Raw genomic sequence first — 13,599 nt, 5'->3', positions numbered from 1 at the left:
TTTTTATTATAACCTTATTGGTGACACTCAACTGACAATCTCTAACATTCCTCGAGATGCCGGACACCATAAGCGACCAGCAGCTTAAAAAGTTTTGAAATGGCTGCGAAGTACTAGTTTGGTTACATAATCCTTTTGTCGATTGTCATTTGTTGATAAATGCATTTTGCTTTCAGCTAAGTTATGAGACTTAAAACAATGAATTGCATAGAGTATAACCGTGCTAAATGTAACACCCCGATCTGGGACCTCAGGAGTCCGAGTTCGGTTGGTATTACTTCCCAGAGGGAAGAGTGCAAAGCTTACACAGTGAAAACGTGGCTAAAAAAAAACTTTTTATTTCATTCTCATAAATCAACTTTTTCCTTACAATTGTTCATCATTCATAACAAAATATGGCAAATTACATTATTCAATGACAAGTAAAGTAAAAGATACCAATGCTCTGCTGAAGAAGAAGAAGTTGCTCACAAGCTGATTGTTCTAATACCTGGAACCTACAGTTGTAATTAAACAAGAATGGGGTGAGTCTACAACCCAGTAAGAAATAATTATAAGTAAATAAACACTCAATTTACAACTGTAGTGGGCTCTAAGCCCCTAGTCTTAATTTAGTTCTCGATACACCACACATGTTTGTATATTTTAATTACCCCCATTAACATCTCAAAAAAACACTCTCTCTCAACTATCACTAGGTTGGCTATACCATTAATAGTCATCTATGGGCGTAGCAACCCCGTAAAACACCCCAATTCTACATGTTGGCCAGACTATGAACCATACACTCCCAGTGGTCCCCAGACCACCAGGCACTGCAGTGAACCACCACGGGGACCCCACCGATAGCTAGCCGGGAGGTCAAGCTCTCAATCTCGGCATGGTTCATGCTACATCCTAACCATGATAGTTATTAACCATCCATGGTCCTCTAGAGTCTCAAACCAGTGTGAGTGAAATCCTAAGTCATAACCAAGTTCACACATTGAACAATATTCTCAATTTCAAAGTTCACTCGTTCCCTCACGAGTGGTGTCATGACTAATCACAACAATCTCATTCTCAATCCCATGATGACGTTAGGACTCACACCGCTCTCACTTAGCACGCAATGATGTAGTGGCTCTACATCATTAAATCACCGGCGGCCCACTCTCCATGGTGGCTGCACTCTGGCCGCGAACCAGGTAGCCCTTGCCACAGGTCGCCACTTCCGGGATTTAAGGGGTACTGCATGCTGAACTCTAAATATTCATTCACACCACATGAATGAATTAAATGAGACTCTAATCTAACTCAATCTCATCACAATGCATGATATAAATGCTCAATTAACATGCAATCATAAATACAATCTCTTTCTATCATGTATGACATATTAACACTAACATGCATCTCAACATAAACATGTATTTAAAGTAACTCATAATTGTCAAGCATGGAATTTATGCATGTCATGGTCTAACTCAAAGCTATCATGCTAATTACATAACCTCTATAGCACTACGATAACAAGCAACGTGTAAAGGGTTTATTCACATCTAAAATTACTTATAACATCCCTTACCTCAAGTGCTGATTCTGTGCTCTCTCCGAAATCGAGCCTCACAAAGCTCTAACACTAGGATCTGGTCATTAAGGTAATGTACTTGAATTAATTCACAAAACCTCTTACCAAAATTACCAAAATACCCTTCCCGAATCTTATTAAAGAAACCACGGTTTCTGTATTACTATTTTGACTGAAGTTCATAAACCAATGGATTCCTCTCTTTAATACGAATCCAACGCACCAAACCTCGCTCGATTCCGAGTTCGGAGTGCGAAGATATGTCCATTTTACTGAAATGGATCTCACATATCCAAATAGATCTCTTGGCACATTTCGGATTTCGGGCCAATCCGAGACTATTTTATGATTCAGCTCTGATCTGGATCCAAACTCTATTTGTTTGGGTTCAGATCCATATCATAATTGGATCCAAAACTGCTTGACCGGACCCAGAAAGTCTGATTGGATCTGAACCAGATCCATTCTATTCTGACTGGATCCAGAATAGTCTGACTGGATCCAGGACAGATTGACTGGATCTGGACCTGTTAGACTGGATCCTGGATAATCTGATGGGATCCAGATCTACCTGACTGGATCCAGTATCATCTAGCTGAGTCCAGACCTGTCTGACTGGGTCCAGATCCGAAACTGATCCAGTCAGATCTGAACCTGGTTAATCTGGATCTGAGACCGGTCCAGATTGAACTGGGTCCGAACTGAAGACCCAGATCCAGACCCAAATGGTTCGGTTTGGACCTTGGTTCCACCGGGTCGGTTCAGACCCGATTCGGTCTGAACCGGTTCGATCTGAATCCAAATAATCGAACCCGGTTTGGCTAGAACCGGTTCAACCCGAACCGGTTTGGCCCGAACCGTCTTATCCTGAACCGGTTCGGCTTGAACCGGTTCAGCTGGAACCGGTTCGACCCGAACCGGTTCACCCCCACTCACTTAACCCGGTTTGGTCTGGGTGCGACCCGGACCGACCCGGTTCGGTCAGGGTGGCACCCAGGCCGAACCATTTTTTTTTTTTTAAACACTCGGTCTGGGTGCGACCCAGACCGGTGGGCTCGGTCTGGGTCGCACCCAGACTGACCCGGTTCGGTCTGGGTGACCGGACCGAACCGGTCCCCTCGATAAAAAGGGGCGGAAGGGGCTGAGCCCCTTCCGACAACTGTTGCAGAGGGTCGGCCCCTGCCGACCCTCCCTCTGCACTCGCCAGTCTGGGCCGACCTCCGGGGCCGGCCAACTGTGTCGGCCGGTCGCCGGGGCCGGCCGTCGGAGTCGGCCGCCACAGGGGCCGGCCGTCGGAGTCGGCCGCCACAGGGGCCGGCCGACCTCCCCCCTTTTCTCTTTGTCTCTGACAAATATTTTTTTTTTCTGCAACTCGCCGGCAGCAATGGCTGCCGGCCCCCTTTGCTTTGACGGAAAAGAAGCACGAAGAAGAAGATGGGGGAGGGGCTTACCTCGTCGCCGATTGCCGCCGCCGTCGTCGCCGGTAAGTCTTCTCTCTCTCTCTCTCCCTCTCTCTCTGACTCTCTGTGTGGGGTGCGGAAGGAGACCCTGCGTGGGGGTTTTTATAACCCTCACGCAGGGTGAGGGGGTGAGGATAACCTCACCCCCCCTTCCCGCGGAATTTGGGGGGTGAGTTTATCCTCACCCCCTTCCCGTTACGCGGTTTCCCCTTTGGGGAAACCGTTTTTTTTATTTTTATTTTTATTATTTTTTTTTAAGCTTATCCCCTCCGGCGACTTTGTCGGAGGGTTTTTTTACAATTCTACCCCTCTTAAAAGAAGATTCGTCCCGAATCTTACCTGGAAACAACTGTGGAAATTGCTCGCGGATATCAGATTCACGCTCCCAAGTAGCCTCCTTATTGTTGTGATGGCTCCACTTGACCAAAACCAAAGATAACTCCTTGTTTCTGAGCTTTTGCACTTTCGTGTCCAGGATCTCGATGGGCTTTTCCCTCATACTCAAATCATCTTGCAGGTCTAATACAGTCTCAACTGTATCCAATATATGAGAGGGATCTGGCACGTACTTTCGCAACATGGAAACATGAAATACGTTGTGAATTCGAGATAAAGAAGGTGGTAGAGCTAACCGGTATGCTGCCTGACCAACCCTCGCAAGTATCTCAAACGGTCCCATATATCTGGGGTTCAACTTTCCTCTTCGACCAAAACGCATTACTCCCTTAAACGGAGATATCTTTAAAAACACGTGATCACCTTGCTCAAATTCTAACTCACGACGTCTTTTATCCGCATAACTCTTCTGACGACTTTGTGCTGTGAGAAGACGCTCTCGAATAAATCTCACTTGATCTGCCATTCGTTGAACCATCTCTGGTCCTAACAGCCTCCTTTCTCCGACTTCATCCCAACACAAAGGAGTTCGACATCGTCGACCATACAATGCCTCAAATGGAGCCATGCCTATACTTGCTTGAAAGTTGTTGTTGTAGGCAAACTCCATTAATGACAAAATATCATTCCACGAGTCGCTATACTCCAAACTACATGCCCGGAGCATGTCCTCGAGGGTCTGAATGGTTCGCTTTGACTGACCATCTGACTGAGGGTGAAAAGCTGTACTCATTTTCAGTTGTGTCCCCATAGCTTCTTGAAAACTTTGCCAAAATCGCGATGTGAACTTCGAGTCTCTATCTGAAACAATTGAATCTGGTACTCCATGAAGTCTCACAATCTCTCTAATAAACAATTGAGCCAGTTGGTCACACGAGTGAGTTGTCTTACAAACTAAAAAGTGCGCTGACTTAGTTAGCCTGTCGACAATCACCCACACAGAATCCATCACATTCTTCGTCTTAGGAAGCCCCGAGACGAAGTCCATTGATATATCCGCCCACTTCCACTCGGGTATGGGGAGTGGTTGCAAAAGACCACCTGGTCTTTGGTGCCCAATCTTCACCTGCTGACATACTAAACATTTGCTAACAAACTCAACAATGTCTCTCTTCATACCACTCCACCAAAACGTATCTTTCAGATCTCGATACATTTTAGTGCTACCAGGATGGATGGCATATCTAGAATGATGTGCCTCTTCCATCAACATATTTCTAAGTTGATCATCCTTGGGAATGCACACTCTCTGACGAAATCTAAGAAGTCCTTGATCATCAATTTTGAATTCTGATTTTTCATCTTCTGAAATCTTCTTTCTTACTTGCATTAATTCTGGGTCTAAGGGTTGTTTTTCCTTAATCTGGTCCCACAATTCTGACTTCAATGTGGTCTGCACAAATAATAATCGTCCTGGTAAGCATTGAGCTTCTGCCTTCTGATGAGCCATCGAGGAGAATAATTCACAATCTGTAAGTCTAGCTAGAGCTCCTGTCTTTCTGCTAAGAGCATCAGCGACTACATTCGCTTTACCCGGATGATACTTTAGCTCGAAATCATAATCTTTCAGAAATTCTAACCATCTCCTTTGCCTCAAGTTCAAATCTTTCTGAGAAAACAGATACTTGAGGCTTTGATGGTCGGTAAAGACCTCAAATTGCTCGCCATAGAGATAGTGCCTCTATATCTTAAGGGCAAAAACCACCGCTGCTAACTCCAGATCATGCGTTGGATAGTTGACTTCATGTGTTTTGAGCTGACGAGATGCATAAGCTATCACTTTTCCGTGTTGCATCAGAACACAACCCAATCCTTTGTGAGAGGCATCACTATAAATAGTGAAACCTCCAGATCCAGAAGGTAAGACCAACACTAGAGCAGTGGTCAAACACTTCTTTATCTCCTGAAAACTTTGCTCGCATTTCTCATTCCACTCGAACTTTACATCTTTCTTTGTGAGTTTTGTCATAGGAGCCGCCAACAACGAGAATCCTTCAACGAATCTCCGATAGTACCCAGCTAATCCCAAAAAGCTGCGAATCTCAGTAGGATTCTTGGGTCTTGACCAATTGGTGACTGCTTCAATCTTTGCAGGGTCTACCATAATCCCATCTTTAGAAACAATGTGTCCAAGGAATGACACTTGTTTTAACCAAAAAGCACACTTAGAGAATTTGGCATAGAGCTTATGTTCTCTAAGTGTCTGCAGAACAATCCTCAGATGCTCTTCATGTTGCTCCTTCGAGGTAGAGTATATGAGGATGTCATCAACGAATACCACAACGAACTTGTTCAAATAGGGTCTGAAAACTCTATTCATCATGTCCATGAAGGCAGCTGGTGCATTAGTCAGACCAAAGGGCATGACCATAAATTCATAATGGCCATATCTTGATCTGAATGCTGTCTTGGCCACATCTTCCTTCTTAATTCTCAATTGATGATAACTTGATCTCAAATCCAACTTCGAGAAACATGCTGCTCCTTGCAGTTGATCGAACAAATCATCGATTCTCGGCAAAGGGTATTTATTCTTTATGGTTACTGCATTCAATTGACGATAGTCTATACACATACGCAGTGATCCGTCCTTCTTCTTCATGAACAAAATTGGAGCACCCCAAGGAGATACTGAAGGTCGAATAAATCCTTTCTCCAATAACTCTTGTATTTGCTCCTTGAGTTCCTTGAGTTCCGCAGGGCCCATCCGATAGGGAGCCTTCGAAATGGGTGTTGTTCCCGGAACTAGATCGATTTGGAACTCAGTCTCCCGATCAGGAGGGAGACCTGGAAGATCTTCTGGAAAGACATCATCATATTCACAGACTATGTCTACATCTGATATTGAGAGATCTTCTTTCTCTTCGGTTTTCATGTACGCCAAGAATCCCATGCATCCTTTTTTAATATATATATATTGGCCTTCAAACACGATATGACAACTGGCTTATGTAACTTTCTAACACCCTGGTATGTGAAAGTTGGAGTATGGGGTATCTGAAAGCTGACACACTTTCTTCTACAATCGATAGTGGCATGATGGTCCGACAACCAATCCATGCCTAGAACAACATCTAGATCCTTGAAGTCGAGTTACAACAAATTCACAGGCAACTCTCGATCTTCAATTATCACAACACAATTAGGATACACAGTATCCACAATAGTGGTTTCTCCGATAGGGGTCTCTATTAAGTAAGAAACACTCAATGGAGAAGGTGCCACTGACAACCTTTTCTCAAAAGCTGAAGAAGAAAAACTATGTGTGGCTCCTGAGTCGAATAACACACGAGCAAGAACACCAGAAATAAGAAGTGTACCTTCAACCACATCAGGGTTGGCAAGAGCTTCTTGCAGAGCAGTCGCATAGGCGCGACCTGGTACTGCTGGCTTCGGCTTTGGTGGAGCATTGTTTCTTCGATCAGGCTGTGGGCAATCATTAGCATAATGCCCCATCTGCTGGCAGTTGAAGCATTTGACATTCCTCAATTCGCATTTACCCTCGTGCCTCTGGAGACCACAAGTCTTGCAAGCATTGTCCGACTAGACCGGCTTCTGAAACCTTTGCCGCTTGGCTTGCTGATTGCCAGCATTCTTCACTTGCTTACCCTGGTTCTGACCAGAGTTTTGTCCTCCGAAATGCCTCTTATTGCCGCGCTGGAATCTCTCCTTAGAATAAAACTTCTTTCGAGAAGATTCTGCCATATTGCCACCACTATGCTGAGTCTTTTCTTCCGTCTTGACTTTTTCCTTCGTTTGCGGTTTCTTAGCTGTCCGCATCTCCCAGAACTCATACCTAGAGGCATAATCCACCAGTCGGCTATATTTCTTTATTTGTTGTGGCCCGACCAACCTGAAAATATCGGGCCTCAAACCCCAATCGAACCTTCTGCACTTCTCTTTCTCGTTTGCCACCAAGGACTTGGCAAAACGGGAGAAAGAGTTGAAACGTGCGGTATATTGGGCGACTGTCATGTCACCCTGCTTCAATTTCCTGAACTCTTCTTCTTTTTCCACCCGTTGACACTTTGGAAAGAACTGCCTGTAAAACCTCCTCACGAAAGTGGACCAAGGCAAGTAAGTGTCCGGCTCCAAGGTGTCCCTGATGGATCTCCACCAGTGCTCTGCATCGCTGGTCAGATTGGATACAGCTATCCAAACTCTCTGATCATCTGGACATTGGATGGCATCCAATGCCTTCTCAACTTGCATCAGCCAATTCTCTGCCACGACACCGTCAGGAGTGCCATCGAAGAGCGGAGGCTGCATATTCTTGAACCTCTCCGCCCATGAGGTGATACCCGAAATCACCGTCTGTGGCTGACTTTGTTGTGCCCGAGTCGTTTGCAACAGCTCATACAATATGCGGTTTGTAGTATACTCAGGCAGTACTCTCGTACTCTGACTCATTGGGGATCCAGGTGGAATTTCCATACTTTCTTCTCTACCTTCAAGATGAGTATATCTCTCCGGCGTGTGCGTTGCCGCGTGGCTCCCTTGAACTCGTGCCCCTTCCGTAGTAGGGGAAGATGAGGGTGCCCTACGTGACGGTCCACCAATGTTTTTCCTTTCTCGCCTAGCTGCTACCGTGTCCTTGGAAAGATACGAAGTTCCTCTGCGAGTAGCCATTTGTACTGCAGTAAAATTCTTACTTAACATCACCCTCATCTTCCGTAGTAGGGGAAGATGAGGGTGCCCTACGCGACGGTCCACCAATGTTTTCCCTTTCTCGCCTAGCTGCTACCGTGTCCTTGGAAAGATACGAAGTTCCTCTGCGAGTAGCCATTTGTACTGCAGTAAAATTCTTACTTAACATCACATGTTTCATTGGAATCTCACAAGATTTTTTTTATCACATCTTACGCAAAATAATTCACTTTATTGCATTCCAAAAATTTCATACTTGAGAAACATTCTAATTAAGAAAAAGGACGAACAATGCAATTAAAATAATACTATTCTACTAAGCAAATTAACTAGTCCTAATCATTCTTCGATCCATCCGAAGCAGGGCTCGTCCCTTGTACTCCCTTGAGTCTGAGTCTCGGGAGGAGCATTCAAGTCGTACTGAGGCGTAGCAGGAGTGTATGATGGTGACGAAGATGCGTGGGTAGGTGTGGCAGGAGTGTAAGTAGGGGAGGCAGGATCATCACTCGGGTCTTCATCCTCGCCTCTCTCTTCTGAATTTTCTCGCCCCTGTCCAAACCCAGGGTCACCTTGGTTGGCTCCTGCTGCTTGCCGAGCTGCTTCGGCTGCCTGAAAAGCCGCTCTCCGAGCTTCTTCAGCCAGAAGCTCATTGAATGAAGGTGGAACCCTCTGGTTTCCCCCACTCATGGCCGCCATATAACTAGCCCGGGACATATGTCGTCCCCGTCCTCTTGCCATACGAAAACCTCCCCGACGCACAAAGTTGGTGCTCGGAGATGCTCTTCTCCCGATGCCTCCTCGTGCCGCCATCCAGTTTCCTCCCAAACGCCCACGTGCAGCCCTCGTCCTCTGACAGTTGCATTGGCGATTCCTCCTTCCGTAAGGTGGAGGATGTGGCCCCTGGGTAGTGTAGGGGTAGCTCTGACGATAACCATCCCGGTCTCCGAGAATTATGTAGATCGGAGGTGGCTGAGGCGTCAACTCTCTAACCACCTGAGTCATGCTTGTGATGACTCCCGTAACCATTGTCATTGCGGCAAAGAATTCATCTCTTTCCACAAAGGGAGGCTCAACTGGGTCTTGAGTCCGTGGGACTTAGTTGTTTCCTTGATTGTTAGTCATTCCTAAATATGTAATAATTTAATCACTAACATGTATTATTCAAGCAGAGACTTACATCTTGTCATTGAGTCTTATTATGAATGATGAACAGTTTTTCTGTGTAAACTTGGCTCTGATACCACTTTGTAACACCCTGATCTGGGACCTCAGGAGTCTGAGTTCGGTTGGTATTACTTCCCAGAGGGAAGAGTGCAAAGCTTACACAGTGAAAACGTGGCTAAAAAAAAAACTTTTTATTTCATTCTCATAAATCAACTTTTTCCTTACAATTGTTCATCATTCATAACAAAATATGGCAAATTACATTATTCAATGACAAGTAAAGTAAAAGATATCAATGCTCTACTGAAGAAGAAGAAGTTGCTCACAAACTGACTGTTCTAATACCTGGAACCTACAATTGTAATTAAACAAGAATGGGGGTGAGTCTACAACCCAGTAAGAAATAATTATAAGTAAATAAACACTCAATTTACAACTGTAGTGGGTTCTAAGCCCCTAGTCTTAATTTAGTTCTCGATACACCACACATGTTTGTATATTTTAATTACCCCCATTCTTGTTTAATTACAACTGTAGGTTCCAGGTATTAGAACAGTCAGCTTGTGAGCAACTTCTTCTTCTTCAGCAGAGCATTGGTATCTTTTACTTTACTTGTCATTGAATAATGTAATTTGTCATATTTTGTTATAAATGATGAACAATTGTAAGGAAAAAGTTTATTTATGAGAATGAAATAAAAAGTTTTTTTTTTGCCACGTTTTCACTGTGTAAGCTTTGCACTCTTCCCTCTGGGAAGTAATACCAACCGAACTCGGACTTCTGAGGTCCCAGATCGGGGTATTACACTAAATGTGTAAGACGATCTGCAAGTTAAGTTTCTTTCTCTTCATAGAGTAAAAATGACATACTTCAAATGTGAAAGCAGTACGACCTTTGAACGTATCTATAGAAGAATTTGTTAATAGACTTATCCATAATTTGCTACTTTGCAGTACACTGGGTTCAGTTTCAGGGGCTATGAATTAGTAGCTAGAGTCGTTTCTATGTTTGTAGCTCGGTTAAAAGATCCTCTCAAGATCTACTATCTCGCTATTTAATTGTTCAGTAGATCACATCATTTTGATAGGCATAGTAAATGATTCATCATAACTTCGCTTATTGTTTTCAGAGTAGCTAGGAAGGGACAAAACCTTCTCGTTTCAGGAACAATGGTGCAGAAGAATCTATAAGCTCAGAGTCTGTCATTTAATAAATATATAATTCATTTACCATATATTAGAAACAAACAAGCAAAACATGAGAACCACAAAAGAGAATAAATGAAACCACCTTATGCTGTTCACTGAAAACTGATTGCAAGCATTTTTAAAGTCCTTGACAGAAGTACGAATATGGCAGTATCAATGACATTTTCCTGTCTGTACATTTTCAATCATTCACAGTTCTAAAGTGCCGAATGTGCTTTCTTATCAATGGGTAGTGTTATACCATAGCATCCCCTCTTTTCAGTAGATTGTCAACATAAATAAAAGGTTACAGAGTTCTTTTCTTTAGTAGTCACAGCATGTGGTGCCCCAAAATTGAAGCATCCCTGTTTTTGCTACTTGGGGTCATCTGTGTACTCTGTATGCTTAGATAGATAACCTGTCAATGATGAAAGCCAGAATGCTCCATTTCTTAGCGGCGGCGTTCATGTATATCTCATACCTCAAGCAGATCCAATTCCCTTTGACCCGTATCTTCAACAGGATTGTGCAAGATTGGCATCTTATCATAGAAAGCCTTCCTCACACTTACGACATTGACTAAACATGCTTTTTTTCTCTTGCTTTTATGGTGCCCGATCTTACCAAATCTTTGATACAGCACACCCTCGTGCTCCATGAAAAAAGCTTGATCATGCTACAAGCTTGAAATTCCAAAAAACTGTCGATCAACACTAGTATACAAAAGCAGGTCTGAGATTGAGAATCTAGCAACAGTAGCAGCTGAGAACCCCAAATATATGAAATCTTACAACAGTAAAGCATACAAAAGGCATGTCTCTTACTCCAAGATCAAACTTGGTGAGTCCCACCAACAAACCGTCTTTATTTATCCTTAGAGAACTCTTTATCATGGTCTGATCTGAATTCCTTAGATGCAAACCATTGATGTGTATCTCTATGTCAATTGAAAATGAAGTTATCTTAAACCTAGTGCTGGGAAACGAGACGAACAGCTCACTGTTCAGCTTGTCTCAGAGCGTGAAATGCTCGGCTGGATTTGTAAACTGAGCTCGGCGAGCCAACTGCGAGCCATCTTGTTGAGGCATCCGAGCTGAGTACGACAGTGGAATAGGGATGGCAGTGGACCGGGGCAGGGGTGGTGGATAAGGTCTCCACTCCTGCCCTCCATCCCTGCACGGGTTTTGATTTTAACCTTCATCCCTGCCTCTATTCCTGTTTCATGTCCTCCATCCTCGATCCAAACGGGGCAAGGAGGGGTGGAGCCCCGTTTCCCCTCGGTCCATTGCCATCCCTAAAGAAAGATTGGAGATGGGGCAGGGCAGGAGCAAGGAGGGGATTGGGACGGGGAGGCGATGGGGTGAGGGAAATCATAAGTCCATCCCTGCATGGGTTTTGATTTTAACCTCCATCCTCGTTTTATGTCTTCTATCCCTAGTCCAAACGGGGCGAGGCAGGCCCCCGTTCCCCTGTCCACTGTCATCTATACAGTGGAAGCTCTGCTCGGCTTGTCTAGGCCTGTTAGTATATAATATATACTCCAAGCAACTAGGCTTACACCCATTCGCATAGTTCATCCATTTTTTCTTACCCATATGCACACGTGGGAATAAGCCATGCATCTTCTTATCGTCTTCCTATCAAGGGGAAGGAGTCAATGAGCATGTCAGTGGGGTATATATATTATCAAATTGTAAAAAAATACTTAAAAAAAAACCTTTTTTAGGAAACAAGTCAGCTCATGATCGCTTATAATAAGCTCAGGCTAGGCTTATGTCGGCTTGTGGCAAGCTAACGAGCTGAGCCCGAGTAAGGGATTCACCCTTAACAAGCCGAGCCTGAATTCAGCTTAGTTTTACAACCCTACTTAAGCCACACCTGCACTTACCAAAAGAGTTCAAGAGAAATTCTCACCATCGAGAAACACGAGTGCATGATTGTCTTCAAACAAAAACGGCAAAGTAGTTGCCAGCGGGGGGGCTCCACGTGGTTGGTAGGATCTGTCAGTGCACGTCTCCCTGTGGTGGGACGTTGCAGGTTCAAACCCCATTCGTACGTTGAATAAATAACTGGGAGGGGTTTGCCTCTAACCCCGGCTTGCCTTTCCAAAAAAAAAAATGACAAAGTAGTTGGCAGCCTGATCACAAGCATCTATCTACCATCTACCAGAGCTCCTACTTGGTCAAATTAATGTGGAGGCCCCAAGATACACAAACAATGGCGAAGCAACCCGGCCCAATGGCCTGGTGGTGCAGGAACAGCTGTTTCCATGTGAAGAGTGGGTCCCATCCCAATCAACTGAGCTATCTATTTTCATCAAAGTGCCTGCCACCCCCTAGTGCTATATCTCCCACTATTGGCACAGCCCATCCCTTGAAGGGAAAGAAAAGATGGAGCTGAACAATAGTTAAGCGTAACAGGCCTCACAGTGAAAGCATTACCACCACGGGGAATTCAATGCAAGAAGAAAAGCAAACACTAGGCATGCCTTTAATAATGAACTTGGGTATCGCTTTTTTCTTTTTCCATATTTTATGCTTTTATAATATTTTACAAAATTAAAGCCACCTAGTTTATCAGATATTTACAAAATGGTGCTTAGAATTTGCGTTATTGCAATTGACTACTTTTTTTGTGAATGAATTTCAAAGACATGATGGTATTAGTCTGTTTTTTTATTAAAACAACTCACTTTCTCTGTCATCTTTAGGCTTTTCTAAATTGGCCACATTAATTAAGATTACCATCTGAATGTGAGAGCTAACCTTCTTTATAGAAGGGCAGAATCAAAGTATTAAGTGGTGAACAAATGGGTGCAACTGTTAAATTCTATGGTGGTAATTGAGGGCATTAATTTTACTCACTTCCACTTAATGATGTTAACACTAAGCGTGCCTTTGACACATTATAAAAACAGCTGGCTAAATGTAATAACCCAAATGCTATGTGTATTTGTAAAAAATAGCTGATAATTTAATCGGTTAATTATTTTGTAAAATACTTTTTTTAGATCGAGCTTACCCGTGATGGAGATGAGGGTGAGAGTTTACCGTTATGATGGTGGGTGGGACTTTGTCCATTTTTGCACTGTCTGGGAAGGGTTGTTGGGCATTTGGGAGGCACATGGGTCCTATGAAAGATGGCACCAGACAAATACTATATTGTGTGACGCACA

Source organism: Nuphar pumila, chromosome 13 (assembly GCF_984573655.1).
Source record: "Nuphar pumila chromosome 13, dmNupPumi1.hap1.1, whole genome shotgun sequence".
Classification (NCBI taxonomy): Eukaryota; Viridiplantae; Streptophyta; class Magnoliopsida; order Nymphaeales; family Nymphaeaceae; genus Nuphar; species Nuphar pumila.
The sequence above is the reverse complement of the archived record's forward strand: the minus strand, read 5'-3'. Positions refer to the sequence as shown.